This window comes from Pongo pygmaeus, chromosome 13, assembly GCF_028885625.2.
Source record: "Pongo pygmaeus isolate AG05252 chromosome 13, NHGRI_mPonPyg2-v2.0_pri, whole genome shotgun sequence".
Taxonomy (NCBI): domain Eukaryota; kingdom Metazoa; phylum Chordata; class Mammalia; order Primates; family Hominidae; genus Pongo; species Pongo pygmaeus.
In genome coordinates this window covers 29,753,372-29,776,170 of record NC_072386.2, presented here as the reverse complement: position 1 = coordinate 29,776,170, position 22,799 = coordinate 29,753,372, and the positions used below count along the sequence as shown (strand labels likewise).

At 38.7% G+C, this 22,799-nt stretch overlaps 1 pseudogene; it reads right to left on the bottom strand.

Moving 5' to 3' along the window:
• Positions 1 to 20,166: 20,166 nt before the first annotated feature.
• LOC129044348 (melanoma inhibitory activity protein 2-like) lies at positions 20,167 to 22,557 on the bottom strand (annotated as a pseudogene).
• Positions 22,558 to 22,799: the final 242 nt, after the last annotated feature.

The following is a 22,799-nucleotide window of genomic DNA, read 5'->3' as shown; positions in this document are numbered from 1 at the left end:
TCTTATACTTTATGGCTAATTCTGTACTTTTTTCATTCAACCATCTGTCTTCCTTCCATGTCAGCACATAGTGAACTTCCTCATTTTTTTTTTTGTATTTTTTGTTTTTTTTTTTTTTTTTTTTTTTTTTGAGATGGAGTCTCGCTCTGTCACCCAGGCTGGATGGAGTACAGTGGCGTGATCTTGGCTCACTGCAAGCTCTGCCTCCCGGGTTCATGCCATTCTCCGGCCTCAGCCTCCTGAGTAGCTGGGACTATAGGCGCCTGCCACCACGCCTGGCTAATTTTTTTGTATTTTTTAAGTAGAGATGGGGTTTCACTGTGTTAGCCAGGATGGTCTTGATCTCCTGACCTTGTGATCTGCCCGCCTTGGCCTCCCAAAGTGCTGGGATTACAGGCGTGAGCCACCATGCCTGGCCACTTCCTCATTCTTTTTAAGGGCTGCAGAGTATTCATGAATCATAGTCATGAAACCAGTCCCTGTGTGATGGATGGATGTATGTGTTGGTTTTCAGGTTGTTGCTATTACAAACAATTCTGTAATGAATGACTTCATACATTATTTCCTAAGTGTGCAGGTGTACCCTAAGATAAATCCCCATTCATAGAATTGCTAGGATGAATGCATTTATAGTTTTAAATATATTGTTCCCCTCCCCCCAAAAAATCCCCAAATTTTCTTCCATAAGTGTTGCATCATTTTCATTTTCTCCAGTAATTCACAAGGAATTCATGTTTTCCCACAGATCTGCCACACAAATGTTTAGTTAATCATTTGGATGTTTTTGAATTCTATAGGTGAGAAACTGTAAGTTAGAGTGCTGTTGTTTTTGCATTTCTTTAATTGTGATCGCAGTTGAAATCTTTTCAGATGGGAGGAGTTCAAGATGCTAGAAGAGAAGCAGCTAGTGTGCTACTCTCACAGAGAAAAAACAAAGTGGCGAGTAAACATTGACTCTGCAAGTAGATCACCTAAGAAACCATATCATGATGATTAAGGGAGTGAGGGGACATAGAGAACAGGGAAGTGTGAAGCTGGGCAGCTGGGCAGCTGGCCACCCAAGATGGGCATGAAGCTAGGAGAAGCTTCCCAACATAGAGAAAGGGTGAGTGAGTGAGAGCCCCTGGGGGATCCTCACTTTCCACAGGGACCTGTGAAATCCTGGGAACTGGAGAACCCCCTCATCCCAATTCCTGATCCCTGTCCCTGGGCCTCTAGACTGACATAGAGAGTTGCTGGAGTGTTTGCAGAGGCAAAACTCAAGTCCACAGGAACTCCCACAGGCCTTGGACCTGGAGCAGTCTCCTGGCAGCTGCCATAGCCCTGAGAGAGGCCACAGTTAGAGAGCAGTTACATTGCTTCACTCCCCATCATCAGACAAGGCTCATCATCAGCTTCCAGCACAATGACCTGGCCTCTGCCTGAACTCTGTGGGCAGGCACAGCTCTCTGTTACCCTGGAAATCAGTGGGTTGAGAGACTATACCTACCCCCACTGCCTCTAGCCAGGAGGGGCTCATGGTGCTCAAGCAGTGGGGGAGCCCCTACTCTCAGAACACTGAGAGGGGTGAGACAGCTGGGTTCATGGACATGGACTGGCTCAGGAACAGGGTGTGCCTCCTTGTGCAGGGACAGCCAGGGAAGGGTGTGGACTGTTTTCCAGCCGCAGCCTCTGCCTGAGGGCACCCTGCAGCCCAGGACACCTAATAAATGAAATGCAGGTGCAGTGCCAGTAATAAGAGAGGGCTCCTCCAAGGCCCAGGAATGTATCTGGTGAGGGGGTCATCTCTCCCTACCACCACAGAGCACTACTGAGGACTGCACCAAAATACAAAAGAGCTGTGGGCTGAGTAAGAGCCTATCTGCCAGCCACCACTCTTAAGCATCACCTACTGGATTGCACCCCAAATGACAACACCAAAAACATTTTTCCAATATACAGCACCTGTGAAACCTAAAGCAAAAATCTAGCCACAAATAAAGATGCTGTACAGAGCTTTGGCCCTTTGAAAGCACTCAGAATGAAGCCAACTGACTATACTCAATGTACACTACTGTTAATGGAACACCAGCCCTCATATGATAAAGAGTCATCTCAAGAACTCTAGCAATTCAAAAAAGCTGGTGTCTCCTTACCTCCAGACAAACACACAAGTCCTCCAGCAAAGGATTTTAACCGGATTAAAATGACTCAAATGACATACATAGAATTCAGAATCTGGATGGCAAGGAAGTACATCAAGATCCAGAAGATCATTGAAACCCAATACAAGGAACTCAAGGAATCCAGAAAAATGATCAAACAGCTTAAAGACAAAATAGCTATTTTAAGAAAGAACAAAACTGAACTTCAGAAATTGAGGAATGAACTTCAAAAATTTCATAATATAGTCAGAGGCATTAACAGCAGAACAGACCAAGCTGAGGAAAGAATCTCAGAGTTTGAAGACCAGTTCTTTGAATCAACTTGGTTGGACAAAAATAAAGAAAAAAGAATTTAAAACATGAACAAAACCTTCGAGATTTATGAGGTTATGTAAAGAGACCAAATCTATGACTCATTGTCATTCCTGAGAAAGAGAGTAAGCAACTTGGAACATATATCTGAGGATGCAGTCCATGAAAATTTCCCCTATCTCACCAGAGAGGTGGGCATGCAAATTCAAGAAATACAGAGAACTCCTGTGAGACACTATACAAGACAACCATTGCCAAGCCACATAGTCATCAGATTCACCAGGGTCAATGCAAAAGAAAAAAATTGTTAAGGCAGCTAGTGAGAAAGGTCAGGTCACCTACAAAAAGAACCTCATCAGGCCAGGAGCAGTTCTGTCAGCAGAAACCTTACAAGCCAGAAGAGATGGGGGGCCTATATTTTCAGCATTATTAAAGAAAATAAATTTCAACCAAGAACTCATATCCCACCAAACTGAGCTTCATAAGTGAAGGAGAAATGCAATCCTTCTCAGACAAGCAAGCACTAAGGAAATTCATTACCACCAGATGATCCTTACAGGAAATCCATAAGTGATTGCTAAACATGGAAATGAAAGATGAAACTTGCTACCCATAAAGATACACTTATTACACAATGAAGTCTACAAAACAACCAGCTAACAACACAATGACAGGAGAAAAATCTCACATGTCAATGCTAACCCTAAATGTAAACAGTCTACACTCTCCCTTTAAAATGCATAAAGTTGTAAGCTGGATAAAAAGACAAGACACAACTGTCTGCTGTTTTCAAGAGATGCATCCTACATGAATGACACTCACAGGCTCAAAGTGGAAGAATGAAGAAAGATCTACCATGCAAATGAAAAACAAAAAAGAGCAGGAGTTGCTACTCTTAAATCAGATTAAAACATACTTTAAACCAACAACAATCAGGAAGGACAAAGAAGGGCATTATATAATGATAAAAGGTTCAATTGAACAAAAAGACTTAACTATTCTAAACATATATGCACCCAACACTGGAGCACTCAGATTCATAAAACAAATTATTGGCCTACAATAAAACGTAGATGGCAACACAGTATTAGTGGGGGCTTTATCACTCCACTGATAGCATTAGACAGATCACTGAGGCAGAAGACTGACAAAGGAATTCTGGAATTAAACTTGACACTTGACCAGTTGGACCTAATAGACCTCTCTAGAATTCTCAAGCCAACAATGACAGAATACACATTCTTCTCACATGCACATGGAACATATTCTAAGATTGCCCCACATGCTCAGTCATAAAGCAAGTCTCAATAAATTAAAAAAAATTAAAATCATACAAAGGCCACTCTCAAATCATAGTGAAATAATAATAGAAATCAATACCAAGAAGATCTCTCAAAACTACACAAAAGCATGGAAATTAAGCCACATGCTCCTGAATAACTGTTGGGTGAACAATGAAATTAAGGCAGAAATCAAAAAATTATTTGAAATTAATGAAAATAGAGACACAACTTTCCAAAATCTTTGGGATGTAGCAAAAGCAGTGTTAAGAGGAAAGTTTATAGTGCTAAAATGCCCTCATCAAGAGGTTAGAAAGATCTCAACTAAACAATCTAACATAACACTAAAGGAACTAGAAAAAAAGAGCACAGTTCAATCTCACAGCTAGCAGAGGAAAAGACATAACTAAAATCAGACAATGACTAAATGAAATTGAGATGCAAAAGTCCATAAAAGGTTAGTGAAACAAAGAGTTGGTTTTTCATAAGAATAAACAAGACTAATAGACTGCTAGCTAGAAAAACAAGGAAAAACAGATGGAAGTTCCAAAAAAGTACAAGAAATGACAAAAATGACATAATGACCAATCCCACAGAAATACCAAAGATTTTCAGAGACTGTTATGAACACCTCTATGCACACAAAGTAGGAAATCTAGAGGAAATGGATAAATTCCTGGAAACATACAACCTCCCAAGATTGAACCAGGACAGAAGTGAAAACTTGAACAGACCTATAGCAAGTTCCAAAATTGAATCAGTAATAAAAAACCTACCAACCGAATTTAGCCTTGGACCAGATGGATTCACAACTGAATTCTACCAAGCATACAAAGAAGAACTGATAGTAATCTTACTGAAACTGTTCCATAATGTCAAGGAGAGGGGCTCGTCCCTAACTCATTCTACAATGCCAGCATCATCCTGATACCAAAATCTGGCAGAGACACAATGAAAAAAGAAAACTTCAGGACAATATCTCTGATGAACATAAACACAAAAATCCTCAACAAAATAACAGCAAACTAAATCAAGAAGCACATCAAAAGTTAATTCACCACAGTCAAGTAGGCTTTATTCCTGGGATGCAAGGCTGGTTCAACATAACAAATCAATAAGTGTGATTCACCACATAAACAGAATGAAAAAACAAAAACCATATGATCATCTCAATAGTTTCAAAAAAAACCTTCATAAAATTTAACATCCATTCATGATTAAAAACCCTCGACAGGCTAGGCATCAAAGGAATATACCTTAGAATAATAGGATCCACCTATGACAAACCACAGCCAACATCATACTAAACAGGTAAATGCTGGAAGCATTTCTCTTGAGTACTGGAACAAGACAAGGATGCCCACTCTCACCACTCCTATTCAGCATTGCACTGGAAGTCCTAGTCAGAGCAATTAGGCAAGAGAAAGAAATAAATGGCATCCAAAAAGAAGAAGAAGTCAAACTGTCTCTCTTTGCTGATGATATGATTTCATACATAGAAAACCCTAAAGACTTCTCCAAAAGTCTCCTAGAACTGATAAATAACTTCAGTAAAGTTTCAGGATACAAAATCAATGTACAAAAATCAGTAGCAATTCTATACACCAATAACATTCTAGTTTAGGGCCAAATAAAAAAAATACAATGCCATTTACAATAGCCACAAAATAAGAATAAATCTAACCATGGATGTGAAATATTCTACAGGGTGAACTACAAAACGCTGCTGAAAGAAATCAAGATGACTGAATAAATATAAAAATACTCCATGTTCATGGATTGGAATAATCAATATCATTAAAATGGCCACACTGTTCAAAGCAAGTTACCACTCCAATGCTATCCCTAGCAAAATATCAAGTCATTTTTCACAGAATCAGAAAAATATTCTAAAATTCATATGGAACCAAAAAGGAGCCTGAAGAGCCAAAGCAATCCTAAGCAAAAAGAACGAAGCCAGAGACATCACATTACCCAACTTCAAACTATACTAAAAGGCTACAGTAACCAAGCAGCGTGGTACTGGTACAAAAACAGACACAGAGACAAATAGAACAGAATAGAAAACCCAGAAATGGACCCATACACCTACAACAATCTGATATTCAACAAAATTGACAGAAATAAGCAATAAGGAAAGGACTCTCTATTCAATAAATGGTGCCAAGATAATGGCTAGCCCTATGCAGAAGAATGAAATTAGACTCCTGCTTCTCACCATATACAAAAATTAACTCAAGATGGATTAGAGATTTAAATGTAAAACTTCAAACTATAAAATCCTAGAAGAAAACCTAGAAAATATCCTTCTCCACGTTGGCTTTGGCAAACAATTTATGGCTAAGTTCCAGAGAGTAATTGCAACAAAACTAAAAATAGGCAAGTGGGACCTAATTAAAGAGTTTCTGTACAGCAAAAGAAATTACCAACAGAGTAAACAGGCTACAGAATGGGAGAAAATATTTGCAAACTATGCATGTGACAAAGATCTAATTTCCAGAATCTACAAAGAACTTAAATCAGCAAGCAAAAAACAAATATTTTAATTGAAAACGGGGAAAGGACATGAACAGACGCATATCAAAAGAAGACATACAAACGGCCAATAAACATATGAAAAAAATGCTCAACGTTCACTAATCATTAGAGAAATGGAAATCCAAACCACAGTGAGATACCATTTCACAGTCATCAGAAGGCTATTAAAAAGCCAAAACATAACAGATGCTGGTGAAAAGATTGTGGGGAAAAGAGAATGCTTATACACTGCTAGTGGGAATGTAAATTAGTTCAGTTACCGTGGAAAGCAGTTTGGATATTTCTCAGAGAACTTAAACCAAAACTATTATTCAACCCAGCAATTCTACTGGGTAATCCAAATATAAAATTTTTGTTACCAAAAAGATACATGCACTTGTATGTTCATTGCAGCCCTATTCACAACAGCAATGGAATCAACCTAGGTGCCCAACAACAGTGGGATTGTAAAAAGAAAACGTGGTACATATACACCATGAAATACTACATGTCCATAAAAATAATGAAATCATGTTCTTTGTAGCAACATGGATGCAGTTGGAGGCCATCATCCTAAACAAATTAACATGAGAACCAAAAACTAAATACTGCATATTCTCAAGTATAAGTGGGAGCTAAATATTGAATACACATAGACATAAAGGTAGCAACAATAAACACTCGGGACGACTAGATGGGAGAGGGAAGCATGGGCTAAAAATTCACCTATTACTTACTATGTTTACCACCTGGGTGATGGGACCATCATCAGCATTTTGCAATATACCCATGTAACAACCCCGCACATGTACCCCCTGAATCCAAAACAAAAAGAACAACAACAAAAATGCCTCTTCTACTATAATGTAAAATCTATGAAAGGAAGAATTTAAAAAACTTAAAATATTTAACATTATACAAGTAATATGTGTTATATATATTTAAATAGTCATATTCAACTTAGTATGTTTATTCATTATTGCCTGCTTCATCCCTATTGAATGTAGTCTTGACAGGAATTTCTATCCTTTTTGTCTGTTTAGTTCATCAATGTATCCTCAGTGCCTATATGCGGAGTGAACAATTCAGAGTAATCAAGGACAACTCCAACATTCCTAGTCTGAAAACTGGAAGGTTGAATTTGCTGTTTATAGGCGACAAGGAGGAGTGAAGAGAGAAAGAGAGAGGAGCGAAGAGAGAGAGGGGAGAGAAGAGCTGCAGCCCTTTGGGCAGCCCAGACCTGGTAGCTCCCGGAGCTAGGGCTGTGATTTGCCCTTTGGAGCCCGGCGGTTCCTGGAGTTTCCAAGTTTCCAGGCACCAACGCGCTCCGTTGCTGCGCTGCTTGGTGCAGCCGCAGCCTTGCAGTGAGCCAGCACCCGTGCCAGTACCTGAAGCTGCCCACCCCACTGTAGCAGCCATTGAGCCTGACTGTATACAGTGACCAGACCCCACGCTCACTTCCTCACACATCCCTCACCGCTTCGCTCCAGTCTCTTTGGAGGCATGGGATCCACGCCAGTAGTGTCAGCTGAGCGCAGCCTGCCAGGATGAGTGGGCCCAGTGGACCCGAACAAAACTCATGCAAAGGTGCCACCGCCACAGAGGTTTCTGGACAGAAAAGCAACACCCCCAAGGATCCTATAACAGTATCAGTATTTTTCAGTCAGGAGGAAATTGCATACTTCTTGTTGAGCAGTGTTGCTAAGGGTGTATTTAGGAGTTGTATCAGTTTCTAGGGCTGCTGTAATAAACTTACTACGAACTGGTGGCTTCAAATAACAGCAATGTATCCATTCACAGTTTTGTGGGCCAGAGCCCAAAAGCAAGGTGTTAGTAGGGCTGTGCTCCTTTAAAGGCTTTAGGGAAGAGTCCTTCCTTGCCTCTTCCAGCTTCTGGTGGCTGCTGGAAGTCCTTGGCTTCCTTGATTGGTGGCCACATCACTCCAATCTCTGCTGCTCCAAATCTCACATCACCTTCTCCTCTTCTGTTATGAGGATACTTGTCATTAAATTTAGGGCCCACCTATGTAATCCAGGATGATCTAATTTCAATATCTTTGACTTAATTACATGTGCAAAAACGCCTTTTCACAGCTTCCAGGGATTTGGACATGGACATTTTTAAGTGGGGGGCCATTATTTGACCCACTACAAGAGTTCAAAGCCTTCTCGGGAAATACCATCCCTTACCCACTGACATGAGTCTATTCATGCTGGGAGTGGTAAAAGATACCAGGACCTGAATGCCTTTGTTCCCATCTTTAACAGACACCACCCAAATTCAGTGATGGAGCAAGTGAATTTAGCACATGAGTAAATTTAATCTTCACATATATGTTGCTGGGTGCTAGAATTTAAAACATTGTTTTCAGTGCCCCCATTCTGACTGGTTCCCAGGGATGTAAGTCTCCTCATCACCCTGGCCAAAGCCCTACCTATTCACTGAACCCCGCTCTGTTTTTTGCTATGGGTGGGAGGAGGGCATTACTTATTGACCTCCCTGTCCTCAATAACCTGGGTAACTGGAGACAGAGGAATCCAGCACCTCTATCCCTAAACCATCATGTTGGAAACTCCTTACAGAAGCAAGTCATTCACAGTTGTGTCTTCCAAGCAGTGCAATTTCATTTGTGTGTTAGGACAGCAACTCTACTAGAAACTATTTCACATCAATAGAAACATCATTACAACACAAGATCAATATTTCTGATTTTCATGCTTAGTGTTATTTTTTGAGAATGACCAGAACTTGTCATTTATATAGAGATATACTCTATTCTGATAATCAGAAAGAACAGATAATGACTTTGGAGAACATCAAGATTAAGATTCCTAGGGTAAACATTTACCCCCTAGTCAATATAATATTAAAGCCACTAGTAGGTTTTACCTGAAAGAAAAATGAACCCATTTTTTTGGTCGAGTAATATAGGAAGTCCTATACCTGTTGCATTTATTTTTAAACTTCTTTTTAAATATAAGAATACAGTACATATATGGAAAAGTATGCAATTCATAGGTGCACAGCCTAGTCAATTATCACAAAGTAAACACATCTGTTTAATCACCATCCAGATCAAGAAAAATACCATTGCCCACCTCAATGTCTTCAGGAAAGACCCCTGAGCCCCTTCTCTATCACTACCTTGTCCTTCTCACCAAAAGTAGCTGCTATCTTGATTGCTAAAAGGATTAATTTTGCCTGCTTTAGAATTTTATATTACATATATTCTTTAAGCTTTTAAAAATCAAAATATCTGGAAACCACTCCTTTCATGACATTTCTTCTCAGAGGTAGAATAATTATTTCTTTGTAGGTAACTCTCTGTCAGAAAGATGAATAGCTTACCCCATAAATCATTAGCATAAAAGCTTATTTAAATTTACATGAGAAGTCAGTATGAAGAGTAACATTATGACCTTGTGATCTAACACACTCACACAAATGGAATTATTAAAAATAAAGATAAATGAACAGTGGAATTTTCAATTCGTAATTTACCCGGTTCTCTCTGCTCCTGTCCTTCTCTCTTGATAGTAAGGTGACTTTAGCCTTTGGGACACAGTAACATTCTCTTGATTACTAAAAGTTTTTTTCTCTCTACCTGCTTGGTCTCTTGTTCATATGCAATTTTTCTCAACAAAAAGTGTTATTGTTTAGTAGTTAAAAAAAGAAATGACTTCAAAGTCAACAATATGTAGAAAGGCTTATATTTGGTGGCATATTTCAAAAATTATGACTGACCTCAATTCTTATTAACACATGTAAGCATTATATTTACTCAATTCCAAGGAGAAATCAGGCGTAAGATGCAATGACAAAAGAAAAGGAAAGACTGCATTGTATATACAATCAGGTGTAAGGTACAATCCAGTTTCACAAATGTTGAAATGTGAAGGGAAAAGTGAATCTTAGGATTTAGGAATAGTGCCATTTGCTGATGATATCAGCAGCGATATGGTCCAGAGGTGGCTTGATGTTATTATAATTTCCTCTAAAAATACAAAAAATAAAAATAAAAATAAAAAGTTCAGGAAGTCATTTAGAAATTTACATTGATGTCCCTCAGCTGTCCCTGGAAGTAGGAACGAGTTACCCTTTAGACGTAATGGGGACATTTGTGCGTCGTGTCATTTTAGGAGTTCTACAAAGCCCCACTTTCCCTCAAATGTTTATCCTATTGTCTACCATTCCTTTCTACTATCTTAAAAATCCCATCAAAACAAAACAAATAAAAGGTAACTATGTGAGATGATGACTATGTTAATTTGCTTCACTACAGTTACCTTTTCACTATCTATATCCATCTTATAACATCATCTTGTATACCTTAAAAATACGCAGTAAAATTTATTTTTTAAAAAAGAATCCCATCCTTTTTTTTTTTTTTTTTTTTTTTTTTTTTTGATGGAGTCTCACTTTGTCACCCAGGCTGGAGTGCAGTGGAACGATCTCCGCTCACTGCAAACTCCACCTCCTAGGTTCAAGCGAAGAATCCCATCTTTTCAATTAGTCCTTTGAACACTATTTGTACAAGATGTCTGGAAAAGGAAACTGGCTCCTGAATTTCTCCTCTAGCTTTCTCTTACTTCATTTGCATGGCTTAATTGTATATGTTAGCTAATTGTCACTATTAAAAGCACAGATCCTGACCTTAAGGGAATGAAGTGCCGGACAGATACCTCTTAATTTCCCAACTGCAATCTCAGTTTACTGAGAATAGAAAACTCCCTCCAAGGCCTGAGAATGCTTGATTAACACAGAGGGAGTTGCCCAAGATTGTAGAAGAGGAAGCCCAACAGGCTGAGTAAGCTATTTCTTCACCTTGTATGTTTAAGTTAGAGTACTACCTCTTTTGTGTGAACTTTAGGGAGTGGTCAGTAAATGCCACTTATTTCAAATTGTTTCGCTTTGGCTTGCTGGAAAGTAGATGTATTTAGAGCAAGGTCATTTGGTATAATTGTAAAAACATACCAGACTTTCTTGATTATTTTTTAAATTAAGCTTACTTTTTGAAATATTATTTATTTTAAGGTAAGATTTTATATAAGTTCTCTAAATAGAATACCACTATCACTTCCCATAAATAGAAGATAAACCCACTTCCCGTTTTGGGAAATCGCTTAGAAGAATGAATATGGAATTTGGAATCAGAAGACCAGAGTAGTCATCTTAGCTCTGCTACTTCTGTGTTTTCTGGTTTTGGGAAAATCACTTGACTTCTCTGAGTCCCAGTCTCTTCATTAAAAAAAAAAAAAAAAGTGACAGGATGACAACGTCTTCTTTCTTTCTCAAAATGACATTAACTAAATCAAGTTGCAAAGGGAAATATGTGGTTCTTTTTATTTTTAAGCTTAAAGTCCAAGCAGTTATGACAAATGGGTTTCACCTCAAGTGCAAATGCCCATTCATTCCTAGTGGTTCCTGGACCCCTTTATTGAGAAGGGTTGTGATGACCTGCCCCAAGCAAGGGGAGAAGAAGCCTGCTACTGCATAGTTCACACTACTTAACTCCTGCCTCCTCTTTACCGATCCCTCTTAGCTCACCAGAATCTGCATCTCAGAAGCCACCTCCCATTCAGCATGAACTTCCTTTTTATAAGAGCCCCCAAAAGTCACCTCAGGTAAATCACACTCATGAAATCTGTTTTCAGCCTAAAGCAGTCTCCTAAAATGAAACCCTCCCAGGCCCTTCTAATTCTATCACCACTTTCTCATTCCTCCAAAATAAACTGCTTTTCAGTCCAAGGAATTCTTTAGAGAGAGAAGAAGAAACAAGGATCTGCCTGTGTAATTCTGTTGTTCTATCACTTTCTTTGCTTTGTTATGTGTCACAAAGGTTTAGCAAGTGCCCTCCAGAGGAGGCTGGAGTGGAGGAAAAATGTGTGAGGCATGTGGCCTAGTTAGTGTTGAAGTCTTCCTAGCAGCTTGCTTAATGCTAATTTCCTAGGCTTTGCAAATAGATCCTGCAGTGGAAACCGCTACAAATAGTGACGTAGTAGAAAAACCATGGGCCATAAAAAACTATTTATGACACTTCCCCCTTTTTCCAGCTACACTCTGGAATGAACCAGTAAACAAATAATTAACACACAAGCAAAATGATTCTTCTGGGGTTTAAGGCTCTGTCCTAGTAGGAAAAGAATACTGTAGAAGGAAACTTGACAGAGAATACTTTGGAGAACTTAACTTAAGTGATGTTTTGATGCCAACAGATTCTGAAAGCTGACATCAGCATTTCTAATATTTGTCCACTACTGTTTAATATGATAGGTTAAGTGTTGCTTCAGGGAGCTTGGAATTGTTCACTTCCAAGAAGTGAGGAGGATGCTCATTATTTCTCTTATTACTTCTCTTTTGAATTTGCATTGCTTTTACCATCCACAAACTGCTCCTTGGTAATTTTTATTACTAACAAACCCATAACCTGATTGGTTTCTCTTGAAATAGAGGGTATTGTGAAGTCACTCAGGATACAGATAAAGTGCTGATGGGATCAATTAAAATGAATTGTAGCCCAGGGAAAGGTGCTTTGTGAAGCATTACGATGTGACAAAGATGAGTTTAGAAATAATCACTTACTTTATGACCACATTTCATAGTCTTTCTCACCCAGATATTTGTGACAATCATATTCTGGACCAACATAAAGGGTGAGCTAGAGGAAGACAAACTTGCAAATATTACCATTTGAAAATAATTGATGTTTACTAACAAGCACATCATCATTTCAAAGCACTTTCAAGAAAAAGCATCCTCTTTCCTAGACAACTAAAGAGGGCTGTTAATTCAGATGGAATCATCTGAAAGCTTTTTCTTATCACCTACTTACTTATTTTCTTTTAATCCCCTCCCCAATATAAATCATAGCACCTCTGGGTGATAGTATTTGAAAATGACAAAAAGAACCCAGATGTTGACTAAAGGCCAAGGTTAATTGGATGTGTGTGAGACTGTGCTGTAACTTCTTATTGAATTGGGTGGCTGAGCTGTATAGTTCTTGTGGCATTATTTCAGGATCTGAATTTAGTGATTACATAAGAAACTTCTAATGCGCTAAAGAGTTTAATAACCCATGTCTAAACTTCCCTTCCATAACTTCAGTTTTCGTCCAGAATCTCCGTTACTCAGATCTTTTCAACGGCTTCTTTTCTGGCTGCTGAGGAACCCAGAAACTTCTGACTGGCTTTAAAGGGTTACTTTCCTTGCATTTTTTCTCTCCTTTCTTTTCTTCTTTCTCAGGCTGCTCTCTGTAATATCCCTCAAACTGGATCTTCTCCTCCCTCTGCTCCTTCTCCCCTCACCTTCATTTTTATCAACCAATTCCCTATATTTGACTTTTCTTTTTCTCTCTCTGCCTCTCCAAGTCATCAAGACCCATTCAAGGTCCATTTCTTCCAGGGATCCAGATTAGTCCATTCTCTACCAAGCTGTCCTTCCTCTAAAATACCATTTTTAAAGCCATGTTATCCAGTAGAAATAAAATGCAAACCACATAAGTAAGTTTGTTATACTGTAGAAACAGATCAAATGAATTTCGACAATATAGTTTATTTAATCTATCATTTCTACCTGTAATAAACCTAAAATTATTAATGAGATATTTCCATTTTTTTTGAAGTCTTAGAAATCTGGATTATATTTTATACTTAAAGCACATGTCAGTTTGGACAAGCCACATTGCAAGTGCCCAGTGTGGCCAGAGCTTACTACATTGAACGGTCCGGGTTCAGAGCCTGTGCCACATTCTCTAGCTCTCAATCATGTACTTCCTTATTTCATAGCTTTCTACCAGACCAAATTGCAAACAACTCCTTAGAGTTGGCGGCTCCATTTTACACTTCCTCTGTCTTCACATTTTATTCCTGTGTGTGTAGTAAGCTATTAGTAATTGCCTATTGATGGATTGGTAATATTAATTTTATCTGTGACCTCTTAAACACAGCATACTTACTCCTACTACAGTGTTCTCAGGCTTGAAATTTCCCTCCTCTTCCCCATATTTATATTATGATTCAATAACCAAATCACATCTGTTTTGTTAGATCTGAGTCTCTGTGGGTATGTTGGATGAGATTATAAGAAATAGATGTGCATTATTTGCAGTTCTATTGCACTAGAGAGCAGCATTTTCACAGAATACTCATCGTTCAGACAATTCAGGCAAAATAGGATTTATAGCTGAAATCAATGGGATAATTGCCTCCATTGTTCTTTTTTACTTTCCTAACAGAGACCTGGCCAACTACTTGTAAGAGTCTCCTGGTCACAGAATCCAACCATGAAGCAGAGGCCCTTCAATTTGATTACAATGGCAAAGACAGTTTTATAAGCTGAAACTAAATCACTGGGATAGGAATAGCTTATAAAATTGCAGGGAAGGAAGGTCGTGAGGAAGAAAAGGAAATCCTAGAGAGTACAAGGACAGATAGGGGACCTGAAGTAGAGGACAAGATGAGGAGATTACTAAATTCTGTCAGGGGTGCTAAAATGGGGGGAGCATGAGAAACATACTATAACTGGGAAACTCAGTTTTAAAAATATAGTTTAACCACCCACTTTCTTTTCATCTCTTCATTCCTTTCCTTTCCAGACACTCCCCTCTGGCAATGCCTGCTTATTTAATTCTGTTCTTGCTTGAGAAATTCCAGAGGCCAATCTTGAAATAAACCATGCATGGAGCCCTGAGTGCAGAATCCTCCTGCTTAGTGAGGAGTCACTAACAATTAGTCCACCACCACTGGGCTGAATTCAAAATAATACCAACTAGACCTCCAGATGGGTAGCTATCTGAGATAGCCATTGGAACAAGACACACAGACCCCGCCCCCTGCACCCCTCCTGCATGCCTCCCATACCAAGTTTTCCTTTGAATACTCTATGGTAAATTTTAAAATTTAAGATGGTCCTTGTGACTATTGTTCACCATCTTCTTGGTTTGCTGCTTCTCTGATTAAAATTGCTTTTCCTCCCACCAACCTTTCTCTCTTATGTCTAGCTTTAGAGCAGCAAGCAGCTGAACCTGGGTTCAGTTACAGTACAAACCTTATCTATTCCACAATTTTATAAACAAAATGCTGAGGTGTACTATTTCAAGCCCTATTATCAATTTACTTCAAGAGAAAGGTCCCCAAAACAGAATGATGGAATTGTAATTCTAGAACTCTGCCAATAAACAATAAAATTCCTTGATTTTTCTCATCATATAAATTGTTAAAGTTACAAATGTTATCTCCATACATCTAATGTTTTAAGACATCTTACAATCTTTATCGAGAAACTGTCAATTGGTTCTTATGAAATAAATAATTCATTTATTTAATTTTAAAGTCTTGTTTCTGTTTCTTATCAGTAACATCAATCTTAGCTCCCCGTTAACTTTCTTCTCGTATAATAACAAATATATCTGCTATTGCTTAATAATGGAATAGCTTAACTTGGGTTAATTTTACGTTTTAAAATTCTCCACATTTTAGACTTTTGGTGTCTTCACATGCTAGTGGAATTTTGACAGAAGAATCTTAAGATCACATCCAATTTAATAAAAACAAAGGCATAAATGAAGACCCACAGTGGCTTCTGATGAAGGGCTTGAGAATTTACTGTGGCCTAGCTGTAAAAATTCTCTTAAATTTCTGCTGCTGATATTTTTTTCATCCAAGACCTATGCATGTTGCCCATGCACTGGCCAATTTTTTAGTCAAGAACAGAGGCCTCAACATGTTCTTGCTGACTACTGAGGGCCTGGGGAGATCTCAATCTCAATACATATTTGTCACTTGTTAGCTGATGCCTGGCATTCTAAAACAAAAGCATCCCTCCTTTCCCTCACATATATTGTCAATGGAAATGGAAATGTTTACGGATGGAAGATTTTGCTTCTTAGTAATTTATGCCCGTGTTTGGCAAAGTGTATATAGTTTGCAGACTGGGCCAATCCATAATGCTTATTTTTTCTATCTTATGTTTGCTTTAATTTTATTTATTGAGATTTAATTTTAAATTTCTTACAGTTAATAATAAAAAAATTGGAATTTGTATTTTGAATGTCTGTGATTTTAAAATTTCATTTTCTAGAAATTAATTTTTATTGCATTTTACAAAAGTACTGGCCTACAATGGGTCTGTTGTCACAGATAGTTTGAGAAATACTAATTTTATTCCTTGCTATATGGAGTAGGCAAGGGATACCCCCAACCTCCAACCTTAGAATAGATTTTGATAGGAGAAAGGAAACACAGAGCCCCAGAAGAAATAAATAGGGGGAATAATGGTTCCGGTGAAAAACATTGCTGCCCTTATTAATTTGCTCGAGGCTAGTCCCTGTGCCTGTTCGCAAACCTACCTTTCTACAAGCTTTTATTGAATACATTCTATGTTTAAGGCATTGTCCTTGGTGTTGAAACATATAGCCTTTATTTTCTTCTTGTCCAGTGGTTCTCAGATTTGCCTGCTGTATATCAGAATAACTTGGGAAGCCTTGTTAAAGACTGTAGATTCCAGAGTTCCATTTGAAAACCCACTGAATGAATATCTATGTGAATGGCATCTTTAAAGTTGTATTTTCAAACGGTTTTGCGTGATTTTGATGTCTGGCTTGGTTTGGGTAGCACTACTTTAGCCCTTGGTCACCTTTACCTTGAAATGAGGTAACGTAGAATTAGCAATGATTGGGATATAAAAAAATGTAATAAACTCAATAATCATTTATTAAATACTCTACTTTTCCACATGATGGATACAAAGAAGTTGTAGTAGTGAGGGTAATTAATGCTGGGTACTATAAGCACAATACTCTCACCTTAATGGCACCAAGTAATAGATCTTTATATCTTGCTCACACAGGGTCCTGTGCATATTTTCCTGTGCATATTTCCAGGCTGTTTCCCTGGTGAACTCTTCTCAAAACAGTAAATCAGAAATCCAGGCTCTTTCAGTTTGGAACCCCACCATCCTTATTACATGGCCTCTAGTTTGTCCATGAAAGAGATGAGAGAAGAAGATCATATCTGAGGGATTTTTAAAGACCAGGCCTATACGTGGTGTTCATACCTTCTGCTCACATTGCCTGTCTAGAAGTAGTCACAGAACCTCAATTAGATGAAAGGGGACAAAGAAATGACCTCTTCCCAAGTGACTGGGAAGGAAAGAAGTGGTTTGGTAAATACATAGTGTTTTCTCTGCCACAGATATGTAAAATGTAATGTCTGTTAATCTTTTAGGCAGCCTCATTTTCCCCAAAGTAGTGGTAATAAGACCACTGAAGAGACACACTTTAAGCAAGTACAAGTTTATTACGGTAGATTCTATGAAGAGATTTGCAAAGGGTGTTTGTTCTGCTCCCTCTTTGCCATTTTAAACATTATATGGTGATGGAGACCACTTGATTTTGTCTTATACATTATATCATCAGTACCTCTAAGAATGGGTGTATATTGGCCATCCCCTACGAAGTCCCCAAATACTACTGTTGCCATTTTACATTCCAGATGTTTTGAAGGCAAGTTATCTTCTGGTCTACCTCGTACTATCTCTGATAGACAAAAATTCCTTAATACACAAAAGGAGAAGCAGTATTGTTAGAGAATTGTTAGAGGTTTCTAACTCTCTAAAATCTGACTAAATCTTGTCTAAAATAGTATTCTCAAATCTTAACTCAGAATTTTGCAGTCTCTTTGGGAGATGAATCATCCGCTTTTGAAATATTGAGTGTAATATTGCATATGATAAAATACTAGTAGCAAATGTAGGGAAATTATACGTAGTAACTGTTAAGAGTTTAGGATCACAGGATAGTATAGAGAAGATAGAAGTCTGTCTGGCTTGAAGAATCTTTAAAGGTTTTATTTACTTTCATGATACCTGATGACAGTGCGGGGGCAAGCCAGAATTTTTCTTAAGCCTGAACAAAAGTAACTTATGCAGAGCTTCTCCAGATGTTATCATACATTGTCTTCCCAGACTTCTCAAAATTCTATCTTTTCTCCTTACCATTACATCCCATGTCCTGTAATAAGGTCTTCAGTAAAGTATGGTGGAAGAGGCTGGGGATTCTTGTCTTTATGTTATACTCCATGATCTACAATACTGCCAGTACATTCATTAGAATTTGAATATCTTCCACTTTTTTGGTTTCCAGGATGCTCTGTATTTTAAGAATAACGTTGACCCTTAAGGATCCCAAGAACCAAAAAACATGAGGAAAGGAGAGGGGCAGGACCAGAGTGCTTTGTCTTAGAGCACGGTGCCCTGGAATTCGGTGTAAATATTAGACTTTTGCAAAGCTTCCTTAACATTAATTTTCCTCAGACTTAGATAATATAAATTCTCAGTAACGCTCCATCATTTTTATTCTTAATGGTTCCTGGGAGTTGTCATTTACTTTTGGACCCCAAATTGGGATCCTCACTGAACCCTACTGAAGGGTTCTGGCTTAGCCCTTAATAGCTTCTAGCCATTAAAAAGTTGAGTAGGGCAGCCCCTCCCAAGGCCATCATCTCTTTTATAAATCTTGACTGCTAACTGATCTATCTCGCTGATTCCTCATTTGAGCAGACACCAGGTAATTGGATGCTTCAATATGCTCTTTCATTAATCTTTTTGTCCATTAATATTCTTTTTTTTTTTTTTTGAGACGGAGTCTCACTCTGTCGCCCAGGCTGAAGTGCAGTGGCGCCATCTGGGCTCACTACAAGCTCTGCCTCCTGGGTTCAAGCCATTCTCCTGCCTCAGCCTCCTGTGTAGCTGGGACTACAGGCGCCCGCCACCATGCCTGGCTAATTTTTTGTATTTTTAGTAGAGACGGGGTTTCACCATGTTAGCCAGGATGGTCGATCTCCTGACCTCATGTTCCACCTGCTTCGGCCTCCCAAAGTGCTAGGATTACAGGCGTGAGCCACCGCGCCCAGCCTGTCCATTAATATTCTTATCCAGCACCAGATGATCTGGATCTTTCATCGCTCTTCCAGAATGTGCTGTACTTTTTCCATAATTTATCAAGGTTGGTCTCTGGTCACTGCATGCATGAGGACACTGAAAGGGAGATTGTTCTTCTGGATAGGCCTCATGTGAATTCACTTCTCTAGGATGGTGGTTGGTAACTACGTTTGAGGAGCTGGAACACACAATCCAGTCTTGTTGAATAAAAAGGAACTTAAAACTCAGTGAGGTTAGGTGATTTAAGCAGTCACTCTACATGTTAAAAGTAGAATCCATAAAAGTTAGGTGAAGGTATGACCACTGAAAGGCATCTAAATCCAAACATAAATACAACATTTTTATTGGGATAAGCGATTAGCCACTTTGTTTTTTTCTTATTAGGTTTATGTGCTGAGTTTCTGAGCTGGATCCTTAGGAAATAACTCATCAGAAAAAAAGTTATGTGTCCAAAATTGTTCATTGAACCATGATTCAAAAATAACAACACTTTTTAAACAACCCAATGTTCAGTAAGTGAGAATGGTTAAACCACTGATGATGCACCTAAATGATAGATTAACCATTTTCTTTTTTTTAAAAAAAATCAATTAAAATTTATTTAATTAAGCATAAAATTGCTTTCACATTTGTCTACAACCACAGTAAATACAGTTCTTGGCATAAAGACACAACCTTTATAATTTAAAGCCTCCCTACCTGCAAGATTACATATATAAAACTCCCATTATTGTTTATATAATCATGGATTAGTTTATCAAATTAAAATAGTTATACTATCCAGAATAAAATAAAATGGAAATAATTTACTCATAAGATTCATATTTAAATCATCTTTATTTAGAAAACACTATCCTGAGAACTATAATTCCATTAAGCTTCAGTGTGAGCAAAAGTGTAATCATTTAAGTAACAGCAGTTACTTAAACTGAAAATGAGATCAGTCAAAATTACTTTTGAAGAGAGCAAAAATATTGTCAGGTTTCTTGCTGTGGTTCTGGATGTTCAGTAGCAGGCTCATTTGAAGGCAGAATCAGCCCTGCAGGGGACTCACTTCTACCTTCAGAATGTGGGGCTTAGCGGGAAAAATCCAGGTCTTGGGAGAAGGTAAGGAGGAAACCCCTGGGTGGATAGACATTTCTCATTGCAAACGGTGCATGTGGTGGATCTGGGAAATCTCTTGGTGGAAAATAATCTTGAGAAGCTCCAAACATGGTTCCTAGAGGAGGTGGGGGGAAAGGAGGTCCTCTTCTCATGAACAGGCCCTTTGTATCCCCGGAAACAATGGACCTCTGATTGGAGCAAGAGGTGGAGGAAAAAAGTGAGGGCCAGCTGCTTCATTTTCAGCGGGGAGAGATGAATCAGGCACATTTAAATTACCAAGGTCATCTTTGGTATCATTTCTACTGGATTCCATTTCTGAAAGCATTGACCCATCCACTTTATCCAAAGAGGTCATATTAAACCTTCTGAGTTCTGCTGGTCCAGACAGCGTGCCAGAATTAGAATAAAATCTGTCTTGCCTTTGTGGAGGAAGAGCTGAATCAGGATATGATTGTCCTGGTGGAAGAAACATCATCCTATGGTCCTGTTCCCGTGGAGGTGACAGGGACCCAGTGTCAGAAGAAGCCCTGTGAGGATTGGTTAACCTATCACATCTTGATTCTCCTCTTTCATTGGTAATCTGATGGTCCAGAGGATTCCCTGGACCTCTTGAGCCTCTTCCTCCTCCTCCTGTTAGCAAAGATGAGAGTCTGAGTGGGCCCTCCAACAAAGTTGGAGGATAGAGAAAAGCTCTTGTTTTGGATGAAGGCCGACCCAATGGTGAGGGACCATATGGGGAATGCTCTCTGCCAAATGCTGTATTTGGAACATCAAGTGCATAAGGATCTTTTTCTAAAAGTTCAAATTTAAACTCTGCTTCAGTTAATTTTTGTCTGTTGTGAGCACTTTCTTTCCTTAAATCATTGAGGTTTCTTTCAGCAGTCCAAGCTGCCAACCAATTATTATGTGCTTTTTTTCTCATGGGAAATAATCCATCCTTGATAAGAATGAATAGTTATCTCCGACTCTTCTTCAAGATCTTTGGCTCACTTTCTATAGGTCTCCAACTCTTCAGTGGCACGGCTAATCTTTTCATGTACTTTAGAAAGTTTCTCTTCCTTCTCTAACAGGTAATTTTCCTCTACTGTTAATTTCCTCTGGAGTTTCATTTCATTTTCTTGATATAATTCAATCATTACTTTAAGTTTTTGTTGAAGCTTCTGATTCTCACTTTCAAAATGTGTTTTCTGACTGCAAAGATGCTTGTTCAGTCTGAAGATTTTTAATATGCTCTGTAAGCTCTTCCTTTGTTTTATCAACTTCAGATAACTGACTATAAATTTGGTTTCTTTCTCCTTCTAAGGTTTTTAAAGAAGCATTTAACTTAGCAGCATAAATCGGTTTCTTCAAAGTTCCTTTTGGAGGATTATCTAAGTAAGAACCATTTTCCGATTCACTGTTCATTTCTAATTCCAAGTTACCATCATCCGTTATGTCTTCTCCAAGCATAGCAGCCCGATCTTTCATTTTTAGCAAGCATTCAGTCAGTCTTGATGTGATTTTCTTTATCATTTAGAACTTGTTCTGCGTGTACTTTGGAGTCTTCAAATGTTATTTTCTGTTTATTAAGTTCACTCACTTGTTCTTTCCATACCTCAACTTCCTGCAAAAGCTGTTTCTCGTTTTCCTAAAGTTGAGAATTTTCATTCAAAGCATCTCTTATTGCTATCTTCAGTCGTTCTTCATTCATTTGAAATATTGTGAAGTTCATTTTGGCTTCAGCTACTTGTGATTTGAGGGATTTTGACTCATCTTCTAGAGACTGTATCCTTTTGCAAATATCCACCATCAATTCACCTTGTTCAGAATGTTTAGATTTCTCTTATTTTAACTCTTTTTCTAGACAGAGTATTTCATCCTCAAGTTCAGAATTGGACCTGTTTAGCTTTTCACAGGTTGCCTCCTTCTCAAAGCTGGCATCCTTTAAAGATGACTCTAATTTATAGCCTTCATACTCTTTTTGAACATGGCTAAATTTTTCAAGTAGTTTACATTTTTCTTCAGTTAGTCCAGAAAACGTTACAGCAAGCTTTTTTTTCTCTTCCCACATAAAGCCGACTCCTAACCGATCTAAAACTTCTCCACACAAAAAAAAGAGAACAGCAAAAAAATCCATCAACAGCTGCACATATCACCAACTCCTATGGAAAACCATAAGGATTAGAGTCTGGTCTCACACTTTCAGGCAGTGCTGCCACAACCCTGCTTAGCTCCTCCAGGACCAGCCCCAAATACCTCTGAGGGGTAGCCCCAGGCTCCTCCATAGCGGGAAGGCTGCTCTGGCGGTTGCCACAATAAACTTGGCCTTTCGGGGCCACAATAAGCGGCAGAGAACACGCAGCCTTCAGTCTGGAACCGGAATCCGCACGCAGCAAACGGAGCGGACCATTGTGGAGCCGGCTGCGGGGTGAGCTGCGGACACCCGCAACCAAAGGTCTCAGAGGCCCACGCTGCCCACCCCAGCCCCCTTGTTACACTTTACATCCTGAGGCAGCGCCTTTTATTA